The sequence below is a fragment of the Crocuta crocuta genome, unplaced genomic scaffold, assembly GCF_008692635.1.
Source record: "Crocuta crocuta isolate KB4526 unplaced genomic scaffold, BGI_CrCroc_1.0 scaffold435, whole genome shotgun sequence".
In the NCBI taxonomy this organism is placed as follows: domain Eukaryota; kingdom Metazoa; phylum Chordata; class Mammalia; order Carnivora; family Hyaenidae; genus Crocuta; species Crocuta crocuta.
This window is the reverse complement of record NW_027530980.1, coordinates 867,688-880,486: the sequence shown is the minus strand read 5'-3', so window position 1 is coordinate 880,486 and position 12,799 is coordinate 867,688. Positions and strand designations below refer to the sequence as shown.

Genomic DNA, 12,799 nt, shown 5'->3' with positions numbered 1-12,799 from the left:
AAATTTTAAAAAATTAAAATAAATAAATAAATAAATAAATAAATAAATAAATGGACTCTGAGTGGGCAGGAAAGACCAAAAATGACAAAGACTAGAAAGAAATTTTTTTAAAAAAATTCCAGAAATGATGACAAAACAAGTAATAAAATGACACTAAATAGGTATCTATCAATAAGTACCCTGAATCTAAATGGACTAAATGCTTCAATCAAAAGACAGAGGGTGTCAGAATTTATTAAAAAGAAAAAAATAAAGACCTATCTAGATGCTGCCTACAAGAAACTCATTTTATTTTATTTTTTAAATTTTTTTACATTTATTTCTTTTTGAGAGACAGAGACAGAGCACAAATGGGGGAGGGGCAGAGAGAGAGGGAGACACAGAATCCAAAGCAGGCTCCAGGCTCTGAGCTGTCAGACAGAGCCTGAAGTGGGGCTTGCACTGACAAACCATGAGATCATAAACTGAACCAAAGCTGGACACTTAACCGACTGAGCTACCCAGGCATCCCTGTGCATTCTGTAATCTTAAAGTATCAACCCATACTTTAAAAACCAGGTCTCTCAGGGTGCCTAGGTGGCTCAGTCAGCTGAGCCTCTGACTTCAGCTCAGGTCATGATCTCACAGTTCACAGGTTTGAGCCCTTCTTCAGGCTCTATGCTAACAGCTCAGAGCCTGGAGTCTCCTTTGGATTCTGTGTCTCTCTGTCCTCCCCTACTCATTCTCTCTCTCTCAAAAAAATTAAAAATATATAAAAAATAGTAAACACTTTAATTATTAATGACTTTGGGAGGTTAAATTATTTGTATAAAAATTATACAAACAAAACATTTTATAATAAAAATTACAAAATATCATATGTTTAACAAACTAAAAATGAAACACTAAAATTTTTAAAAATCAGTAAAGCAAAGAAATTTGAAAATAACAAACCTATAGAATTGAAAGTTAATTTTACCATTTTGTCATATGAAATAAGGTATGTGATTATGTTTTATATATGTGAATAAGGCAAATAAGCAAAGGATCTATCAAAGAGGGAAACACCAAGGCTTCATGATTTTTGTTATTAAAAAAAAATCCAATGTCTCATATAACAGATAAAGCATATAGTTGTTACTCTACATTTTTTGTCACTTTATTTTGTTTATACCTAATATTTCAACACACAACTGAACCCCTTATTTATAAAAATGCATAGTTCATATTTAGGAACTTAGAAGCAAATATACTTCTAAATGTAGACAACAAATTATTATGAAAAAAAAGTATTATAGTTCTTTAAAATACTAGAATATCTAGGTGAAATAGATCTATTCTGCTTTTTAGTCCACCTTATTCATTCACTCACACCATCAACATGTTTACTGAACTCATAAAATGTACATCTCACTTTGTATGTTTTTAAGTAATGCTATTAATCATTATTTCTGTGTCTGTATACATATTGTGAAATCTTCACTGGGGATATTATTCTAATATCTTCAGTAAAAACACATCCAAGTGCAGAGTCCAAAAGAAGTTTATCTCACTGTACTTTTTTACTTCACTGCCAAGTCAAACAAGGCTAGGTACCAGACACCAACATAAAGAATTATTGAAGCCATACTAAATAATGAGAGGGAAATCATTCTTCTGGAAATGAATTCTATTATCTGTCTTGATTCTTCAAATAATTCTCCTTGATTCTTAAATTATCTATATTTATTCACCTTTCTACTTACATTTTTCAGAGATCTACAAATATCTGATAAACTGATGACTTTTAAAGGAAAATACTTAGAAGACAAATAACAATAATCTCATTCACTTGACAGCAGTTTTGTAGGTCTACTATTCTATGCTATTCAAACTCTGATGCTGAGTAGCTACTCTTTAAATTTTTGTTTAAATTCCAGCTAGTTAACATACAGTGTAATATTAGTTAATATACAGTGATTCAACACTGGTGCTTATCACAAGTGCACTCCTTAACCCCCATCACCTATTGCACCCACCTTCCCCATGCATCTCCTCTCTGATAACTATCAGTTTGATCTCTACAGTTATGAGTCTGTTTCTCTCTTTTTTCTCTATGTTCATTTGTTTTGTTTCTTAAATTCCACATATGAGTGGAACTATATGCTACTTGTGTTTCTCTGACTTATTTAACAGTATCATACTCCTTAGCTCCATCCATGTCACTGGAAACACAACAACTTCATTCTTTTTGATGGCTGAGCAATATTCCATTGTATCTATATACCAAATCTTCTTTATTTATCAATCGATGGACATTTGGGCTCTTTCGATACTTTGGCTATTGTTGATAATCATAAATATCTACAAACACCGGGGTGCACAAATCCCTTTAAATCAGTATTTTTGTATTCTTTGGGTAAATAACTAGTAGTGAAATTGCTGGATCACAGGGTAGTTCTATTTTTAACTTTCTGAGGAAATTTCATACTGTTCTCTAGAATGACTCTACCAGTTTTCATTCCCACCAACAGTACACAAGTGCTCCCCTTTCTCTGCATCCTCACCAACCTCTGTTGTTTCCTATGTTGTTAATTTTAGCTATTCTGACAGGTGTGAGGTGATATCTCATCATTTTGGTTTGTATTTCCCTGATGATGAGTGATGTTGAGCATCTTTTTATATGGCTGTTAGCCATCTGTATGTCTTCTTTGGAAAAACATCTATTCTTTCTTCTGCTCATTTTTAATTAGATTATTTATTTTTGGGTGTTGAGTTTTATAAGTTCTTTATACATTTTGGGTAATGAATAGCTACTCTTAAGCTACTCTAATGAGTTGGAATTACTGTAGACAATTTATCATTCTCATGAATGCACAACATAAAGGGGCTTATAAATAAATAAACCAACAAAAACATAAGTACTAAAATTTGATATGAAGAAAACAAAAAGGTTTTAATGTGACAAAAACAAAGTGGATGTGATATTTTGGGATCAGGTAAGATCTCTTTGAGTATTAACATATAAATTGAAAATCTTAAGTCAAGAAGATGGCAACCCCATGAAGCACTTGAATAAGAAAGTTAAATGAAGAGTAAAATCTTGAGAGTTAAAAGCTTAGGAAATAATAGCCACCTGTGTGGCTCAGTCGGTTAAGCATTCCATCTTGATTTTGGCTCAGGTCAGGATCTCACAGTTGCAAGATCAAGCGTTGGGTTGGATCCACCCTAGGGGGTTCTCTCTTTCCCTTTCCCTCTGCTCCTTTCAAGCTAGCATGCTTGCACTCTCTAGAAAGAAAGAAGAAAGAGAGAGAGAGAGGGGAAGAGAGAGAGAGAGAGAGAAAGTTAGTTTAGAAAAGAATGTTCAAATAATAGAAGTAAGTGTGGCTAGATGATAACAGCAAGAGGAAATTTTAACAACAGCTACCACTACCACTTACTAAATGCTCTTATGTATCAGGCCCTGTACTAAGCACTTTACACATATTGACTCATTTAACACTGTAAACTATGAGACATGTAAAATTATTATGCACATTTTACAGATGAGGTAATTTTGCAACAGAGCAGCTTAATAACAAGATTATATGTTAAATAAAGACACCAGAGTTCTACCCAGAGAGTCTGCATGAGAAGCTAGAGCTTTAACTCTGTCCCATTGCACACAACTGCTTGAAAGACAGTGTCCAAATCACCTAGGACACCAGAGATAAAAACTGGAATTGAGGCATTAAATAATATGTGAATCATAATTTGATTTAGCATTTATATGGACTCTGGCATTGGAAATATAAATATAGAAAAGTAACTGAAATTAAAAAGAAAGCAAATAAAAATCAAATAAAAATCAAATAGCAAGCACAAAGAAGAAAAATGGACAGGGGTGAACCAGAATTCTTCAATCAAGAAATTATAAAGGTTGTGAGGAAAGAAAAACAGCAAGGAAACAGAGTAAGGGTTTCGTGCGGGAAAGGGTTCTGGACTTGTGAACCCTTAGGAAATTCTAGGTCTTCCTCAGCTACCAGGTACGTGTGTGCTCTTGGGTAATTACTAAACTTTCTGTACCTGTGTTTCTTTATCTGCAAAATAAAAAGTTGGACTACTCCAGTGTTTTGTAATTCAAAATATATTACAAACAAGAAAACTAGTTAAACTCTCCACTACTGACATAAAGAAGGAATAGAAGTGGGAAAAATTGGCAAGAATCACTACTTAATAAAGAAAAAAAAAGAACAGAAATGAGTGGTAAATAGAGTTTTTTCTACCATCATAAGCCTTGAAAAGCCTGGAACAGATGATCTCTGTAGTCTCTAGTTTTAAAATTCTATGATTCTATAATGAAAGTTTATACAGAGTAAACTTTTTAAAACATTTTATGTAAGAATACTTTCTGCTATACCTCAAAAATATCTAAAAAGAAAAGCTGTTCTTACATGAAAAGCAAAGCAAATTGAATTCGTTAAAATAACTCTAGGGCACCTCTAGGGCATCCGGCATTGAACCCAACATTGTTCCCTGTCAAAATGGGTGCAAAGGAGAGAAACTATAAAAATTGCAAAAAAAAAATTCACTTACATTAATCTAAGATGGCATCTGCTCTTATTGCTGAAGCTCTGTTGCTATCTGATACAGAGCTATATGACCTTGAGAAAAAGCACAGGTTTCTGAAAAGAAGAAAAAAAAAAGAGTGATATACTTTCAAAAAGTGAATTATGAACCTTTCTTAAATTAAAATCATTTCTAAGATATTTCGTAGGTATGATCTTGAATATAACTCATTCAGAATATGAACTGAGTAACAACTTTTGTTGTTTATGCCATTAATGTCTATTTCCCCAGCTTAGGAAACAAAAATTTTACCATCAAAGAAAAATAAAATCACATCTGAACAGATATAATGATTCGTGCTTGTAAAATACATGTTAATGAAGCCATACATCTATGAATTTAATTGAAGAAACGTTCATGTAAAACATACATAACATATACAAGAACATTCCAACTAAAGGCTGATACAATGATACATTGTTAATGGCAATGATTTTTTAAATTTAAATTTCTATTAGTTAGCATACAGTGTAATGTTAGTTTTGGGTGTACAATACAGTGATTCAACACTTCCATACAACACCCAGTGCTCATCACAACAAGTACACTCCTTAATCTCCATCACCTATTTCATCCATCTCCCCTCTGGTAACCATCGGTTTGTTCTCTATAGTTAAGAGTCTGTTTCTTGGTTTGAATCCCTCTCTCTTTTTCCCTTCGTTCATTTGTTTTCTTTCTTAAATTCCACATATAAGTAAAATCATATGGCATTTTTGAACAAGTTAGATTCCTCTTGTAAACCATTTTGCATTAAGATTACAGAAAACCTATTCTTTACTATGATATCACAGATCAGAAACTTTCAAAGAGAAAGACAGACTCAACTTCTAGTAATAAACATACAAGTCAGAATTAGTAAAGGAGGAAACATCAGTCAGCATAAAACAAATTTCAGACACTTGAGTACTTTTTTCTCTTCTAGGGATTTTCATCTCTAGCCTACACGTGCTTGAAATATGGGGATTTAAGGGTTTCCCCTGATGCTGGTTTCTGCCCTGGTCTGTGTTCTTACTTTTGATTTGCTTTGGATCTGGTTTCCTGTTGAGGATACTTCCAGTTTGCTTTCTTCTTTGGCACATGGCACATCTTGCCCTAGATCCTGCTGCTTGTGCTTGCTACTCCAAATCTGGAAGCTTGAACTCCCCTTCTGACTATTCCCCTTGCTAATACTTTAAAGGTGATCTAATCTCCCAATATACTCTTGTCCAAAACTTTCTGCTTATAATGAAGAAAGATACATTCTATATGCTGTTTGGGAGACTGAAGTGACTATGCTCTCAAATATATGAGATAATAAATTAAATCTCTGAATTTATAACTGAAACACTATATAAAATCAAGATAAACATGGTTCTGATTTCCAGGCTTTATATGTTTCAGTTAGTGAGTATAAGATTCTGAATCCACAAAAAGTGGTATTTCACATAGTAGTACGTACAACTACAGAGCTTATTATCCAAATATTTGTCCAAATATTACTTCTTTATCCACATTATAATTTAAAAAAAAAGATTTACTTACATGAATCACTGACTAAACCATGAGACATGCTAATATAATTTCTCATATTTCTTGCCATGGGAGTTGATATCAAGTAGGACAAACAGGACCTTTGATTCCTGGGTCCTAGAGTAAGCCCTACTTGTCATAACAATACTTAACTAATTTTAATCAAATCATAGCAAATGGTCAGATACTTAAATTCTCAGAGTTGTGTATATTAATATTCTCAGATATGGATTTGAGCCATTGCTGGAGGAAAATACTGTAAACAAGGATAGAAGCAAATCAGTCCATAACTGTGTATGTTTAGCATGATTGTCCATTTAACTGATTATAGGGTTATTGAAGAAAATATTGAGGGCTAAAGAGAGAACTTAAGGGATGAAACTATGAGGCGGGACAAGGTAGAGATACCAATAGACTTTAACTTGCTTTTGGACCCTGAATTTCTTTGGTTTCAATATGTGTCTGGTTCCATCTACCATCTCTCCCTCTTTTTATACCATAAACAGATCAGAGTTTACTTTTTAACTTAAATTTCAAATCAATAAGATGTGCCTTATGATACATCGTACTGATTCACTGAATGTGTTTCCCAAAGAAGTATAGCTTCAGATAAGAAGAACGGTGAAGTGCACAGAAAAGTGAGACAATGCAGAGACTAGATGCCTTAACAATCTATTAAATGTCTTAGCAATCTATTCAAGTATTTTGAGAATTAAGAGTGTATTTTTTTTTAAATGCGACTCTTAGGGAATATTGGTTCCAAAACTTTTAGAATTAAAAAAATAATTGAGGGGCAGAAATATTATTGTGAAAATTCTGTGCTGCTTCAGGCATTTAAATGCAGTAACAAAAGGTTATATTTTGAAATGTGCCAAGTACCTCTACAAGGCATACTGTGTGCAGGTGTGTGTGTGTGTGTGTGTGTGTGTGTGTGTGTGTGTGTGTGTGTGTGTGTGTGTGTGTACTGCCTAGAATGAAATCAACTGATATTACCATGTTGACTCAGGTATCTGCAGCTGACAGTGCACCCTTCAGGCATTTTGGAAATCTTCAACTAACAGTGCAGACAGCTGACAGAAAAAGAATGATGAATTAATTAACACACTTAGGGGCAAGAATAATAGCAGAGAGAGCCTGCTAAGAAAGTCCGGTAAGCCGGCTTGTAAATATAATAGACCTATTAATTTTTTCAGAGTTCCTAATCTGAAAGGTTTAGGAGAAATTACACTCAATCTTATATTAATATTATTTCTAACAATTATAGGGTTACTGAAGGAAATATTGAAGGCTAAAGAGAGAACTTAAGGGATGCAACTGTGAGGGGGGACAGGGTAAAATCTTTCATTGATTAAATAATGACTATGAATACACAGATTTTTGTAATAACTTAATATTGTCTTTTAAGTGGTATTGAATACCACCTAATAAGGGGATATTTTGGTATTTTGAACATGAAAATAAATCCATTACCAACCACATCTATAAGATACAACACATTCAAGATGTCCTTGTTCGGTAAGAAAACAAAACTGGGGTATATCCATTCAGTTAAAGCACAATGCTGTTTAATACCTACACAATTTTATAGTAGTAAATTTTTTAAAAATGAAACTTGTAAGCTGAATAGTGTTTGTATCTATTGAATAAAAATTGTCATTAATAATTCTCATGAAGAAAATTTACATTGGATCTCCTCTTTCTCTATTTTTTTATTCAATATTACATTTAAAAGAAAAAGTACAACTGGACTTGAATCCAGTAAGAATAATTGATTATTTTTCAAAAGGTTGGTATAGAATACTTCTTTGGCAGCAAAAATAAGTCAAAATTATTACATAATATATATTAAAAGCAAGATGAAATTGATGTGATTTGAAGCATTTTGGCACATGCTGATGTCCACTCCAAGTTCCATCTCTTTAAGAAAACTTATCAGCTATTCTTTTAAAATACATATACTCATTTTTGTACTCATTCTTGTACTTAATTAATATGGTCTTCATTTTTAATAAGTTTCATGTTTATCTTGCAGGGATATTGTTTTTCTCCATTTTAACCTTCTTGCACAGAGGGAATGCATACTACCTCACTGTTTATATCTTGCATAAATTCTTCCAGGTCTTTGGGCTTATCTCAAATGGACAATGAATAGGGTTTATAAAAATTGAATTGAATTCAGCACATTCAGAGAAATTTGGTATCTCAGACCAAGCCTATGGGTAGATTAAGGCCTTGAAAATATAACCATGTTTGGGTAGTCCTTTCAAATGTAACTTACAGTAACTTTAGGAGAAAACATTTTAAAGTGGCAGTATACTGCTGTGTACGGCCTTCTAGTTGTGCCATAAACTCCAGGTTGACTACTGAACAAAACCACAAGGAAAAGTAGAGAAACAGTAATTGTAAAATATATATATATATATATATAAGTTGTATTCGATCATATCGAGAGATAAAGGTCAATTGCTTTTATAAAAACACAGCAACTTCCTAGGGTACATAGGTGAATTGACATTAGTAAGATAAGAGTTAACATTACTATCTGGCAACACAAAACTCTTTCCATTAAAGAAACCTATATCAGCTCCAGAGATATTGTGTGGTGGATACTGCTAGAGGCAGTAGAGAGCTAGACGCAGCTAGAGCTGAGTTAAGCACCTCACCATGACATGTAGACCACTTCCTCCATTACTGACTGCATGAGTGTCATGATAGACTAGACAATGTTTTTCTCCTTGTATGACAATCACAATTCTAGAAAATGGGACCATTTCAGCAAGAAGGAAAAGTATTGAAGCACACTCAAAATGCCAACAGTTTTCAAGCAATCTAACCTCATTAAAAGGTTATTTAATGAATACCTATTTTAAAAAAGCCTTACAAAGGCATATGCTATATCACATTTAAAAGAAAAAAAAAGGACAAAAACATGTAGTGTTTTTTGAGTACTTTACATGAATTAACTTTTTATTTCTTACGACAAGCCTCTCCAGTACAATTATCCTTCCCATGCTATGGATGGAAGACTCGGTACAGAAAGTTTAAGTAAATTTTCTCACACAGCTAACAATTGTAGAAAATATCTCTTAATTCAGAGGCTCTACAGTTAATAAAATTTCAAAGATTATAGTCTATTGAATCTTTCTAAATAAAGTTAAATTATAGTTAGTAACATTTATTTCATTTATACAACCATTTATAGGAATTCCACTTCGCAGCTAAGAAAAATATCTTAATCTTCCACAAACTTTTGCTTTTAAACAAATCACTTATTCAATAAACATGTGATATACAAAACTCTTATATAAATAAAAACATCTCTTGGCTCTAAAAAGATGAGAAAAGTCATTACATTCTAATTATTACTTATTAGAGCTGATACATTAATATTTTTAGGCCAAATAAAAAACATGGTTGTCCTATATACTTTATAAGTATTTTAATTTCTGCATACAGTGTTATTCATGTAATGTATATTCTAAGTTACAATAAGAATTTATAAGAGATATACTAGGAGTAAAGAAAAAGAACTACTCTTTAAAGTCAAGGGTAAAAATTAATAAGCGAGAGGTACCTGGGTGGCTCACCCAGTTGAGCATCCAACTCTTGATTCTGGGTCAGGTCAGGATCCCAGAGTCTTGGGATCAAAGGCCCACTTTGGGTTCTGTGCTGATTGTGGAGCCTGCTTAAGATTCTTTCTCTCTCTCTCTTTGCCCCTCTCTCCCACTCTCAAGCAAACTTTTCTTTATGAAGAACATTAGTACAGTGGAAAGACCAAAGGCTTGAAAGCCAAGTAGATACGGGCTTACATCAGAGCTATACCTTCAGTACTTCTCTAAGCTTGGGCAATTGACTTGACACCCTACATATCAAGTTTTATTTTATTTCTGTTTTACCTGTACTTTACACCAACTCTGAAAATTTTTATGAAGGGTATATCGCAGTCAATAAAAATAGCTGTGATGATGACGATTATGTTTTTGTTTTGAGCTAATAAGAACCATGGAGAAAAAGTATAACCAATGGATATTTTAATTTATTACAATTTTCTAAAGGGCAATGTTCTACACTGTGTATTTTTAAAATATTGTCATTGGGATTAATGAAATCATATCTTAAGGAATAAGAAATTAATTAGGGCTATAAAGATTTAACAAAGCATATATGTAAATTATCACAACATCTAAGTCAAGGACAGTATTTTCTCCTTGCCCCATTCTCTGAAAGATCTGTTATTAACATTTTATCAGTAATGCAGAAGTGATACTACAGTGAAACTGCTAAGTTTGTAGATCATATAGAATTTCTCCTAATAATTAAAGAACAAAATAACTAAAATGTAGCAATGATTAGTATTTGTTATATATTTCCTGACTTATTATGAACTATTATGCTTTATAAATGTAAAAAATATAAATATTATATAAGTATAAATATAAATGATTCCTATTTATATTTATATTTGTTTACAGTTACTTATACAGTTATAAGTATACAGTTATATATACAGTTACTTATATATGTATATAAACATATAAAGGGATATACTTATGAGCATATATTATTTCTAAACATATATGAAGTACTCATAAACATAGAGCACATATAAATTCATATTTTATAAACATTAAAACAATTCAAATATAGTAATGATTAATACTTCGCCTATGTTAACTAACTTAACATATAACAACATTTTACCTACATTACCTAATTTATTTTTCAAAACAATTATAGACCCTGTTTGACGGGTTCACAGAATGAGGTAATTCATGACAGAGAGGTTGTGATTTTCTCAAGGCCATACACTTGTGGGGAGCAGAGTCATTCTGATCCTAGAAATCAGACTCTAGAATGTAATCTATTAACCAACATATCTTTTTCTTTGAAAAATTAATATTCAGGGAATTTGTGTATGGCATTAACAAAGTATTAAATAAGCTTCAAATGGGAGAAACAAAAACATATTTAAGATAAACCTAAAATATAAAATATATATACTAATTTTTCTCTGGTATTTGTGAATAAATACTTGAAGTAATATGGGACCTGGCTGCAAATCTGAAATTCTGCTCTACCAGAAGATTTATAAATTAGACAAATCCTCTGAGCCTCTGGTTTTGCCATCTGAAAAAAATACAATAATGTAAACATGATATATGTGTTTGACAATTAAATGAAAAACACATAGGTGTCTTGTGAACAACATAGTTTCTGGTAATCGATAGAAGAAAACTGATTAACACAGAGAGCAACTCTGATAGAGCTTCACTCTTATAAAAAAAAAAAGTCTTGATGCTAAATTGAAACAATTTGATCCCTTATATAAATCAGTGTATGTCTTTATCAGAACATTAATCTGAAAAATATTAAAGATGGCTATGGGGCAGCTGGATAGCTCAGTTGGTTGAGCCTCTGACTTGGCTGAGGTCATGATCTCAGGGCTCGTGAGTTGGAGCCCCACATCAGGCTCTGTGCTAACAGCTCAGAGCCCAGAACTTGCTTCAGATTCTGTGCCTCCCTCTCTCTCTGCCTCTCCCCCACTTGCATCCTGTCTTTCAAAAATTAATAAACATTAAAAAATTAAATTATGTAAGAAGCATATGTGTAGCATGATCATCTGAATTGATGTGCTTGGACAGTATATAAGTTTACTTGTCCCAGAGTCATTTATCCCCTTTCACTCTCAATATTGTTCTACTGTATATGGTAGGCTATGTAGTCACCTTAGGCACAGTGGTGCTGAGTGATGCTGTAACTGATTTTTGAGGCTGAAAACATTAAAACTGTTTCATCTAATAAAATTAAGCCTTTTTAAATTATGACTACCACATCTTTAATAAACTAATGGAACATGTATATAGGATAAGAAGGGTATATTCATCCAACCAAAAGTACATGAGAATTCAGAGCACCCATTGAAACATGAAAGTAGTTCAATTTAGGGCAAATACAAAGCATGGAAAAATATTTCTCTGAGCTGTACTTTATTCACAGAAGAGAGAAAAAACTTCTTTGTTTGTTATCTAGTGCATTCTAATTCTGCACCAGATTTGAGAAATTAATTTAAAGCAATACCAAGTTAACTATACTACAGATAAGAATACATGGAGGTAAAAGATATTTATTGAACTAACTTTGGCAAAACATGTTTAAAGTTATAGTATTTAAGTGATATTGACATTACAGTTAACTGAAACAAATTATTTCATGCGTAGAGCATTCAACTCTCAATTCTGGAGATAACTAATGAAATAAGATAGTGTTGTGGTTTTTTTTCCCCCTAGAAGAAATTAGGATTTGATGGTTCTCTAAAATATACCATAGGCTAAAATAAAGGCAAGTAGTTGGATTTGAGAAGTCTTTTTTAGTACATTACTAGTATATCTACATTGTCTAAACCATAAAAGAAAAATGGAAATTTGGGGGCTATTTTTCTTAAATTTTAGACATGTCTCAAGTTAGATCTATAAGAGTGTACCCTACAAAATTAACTTATATTGTTGATTTTAAATCAAATTTTTAAAATGTTTAGTATAGATCATAAATTTTACAATTGTGGTGTGTACATACTGTGTTGTGTAATACTCAAGTCTTTTCCCCCAAGCTAAGACATATTTTAGGATGTTAAATCCTTAGGCCACCATCATAAACACCTTTGATACAATGAGTAAAATTACCAAGGGCCCTAGTAAAAACTAGTAAAAACAGTAAAACTAGACTG

At 32.4% G+C, this 12,799-nt stretch overlaps 1 long non-coding RNA gene across 1 annotated transcript in view; it reads right to left on the bottom strand.

Moving 5' to 3' along the window:
* Nucleotides 1–12,799, bottom strand: part of LOC144236531 (uncharacterized) — a 118,589-nt gene that overhangs the window by 6,466 nt on the left and 99,324 nt on the right. Inside the window, exon 2 of the long non-coding RNA XR_013336599.1 lies at nt 4,534–4,622. This is a non-coding gene — a long non-coding RNA (uncharacterized LOC144236531). The remainder of the gene's footprint in view (nt 1–4,533; nt 4,623–12,799) is intronic.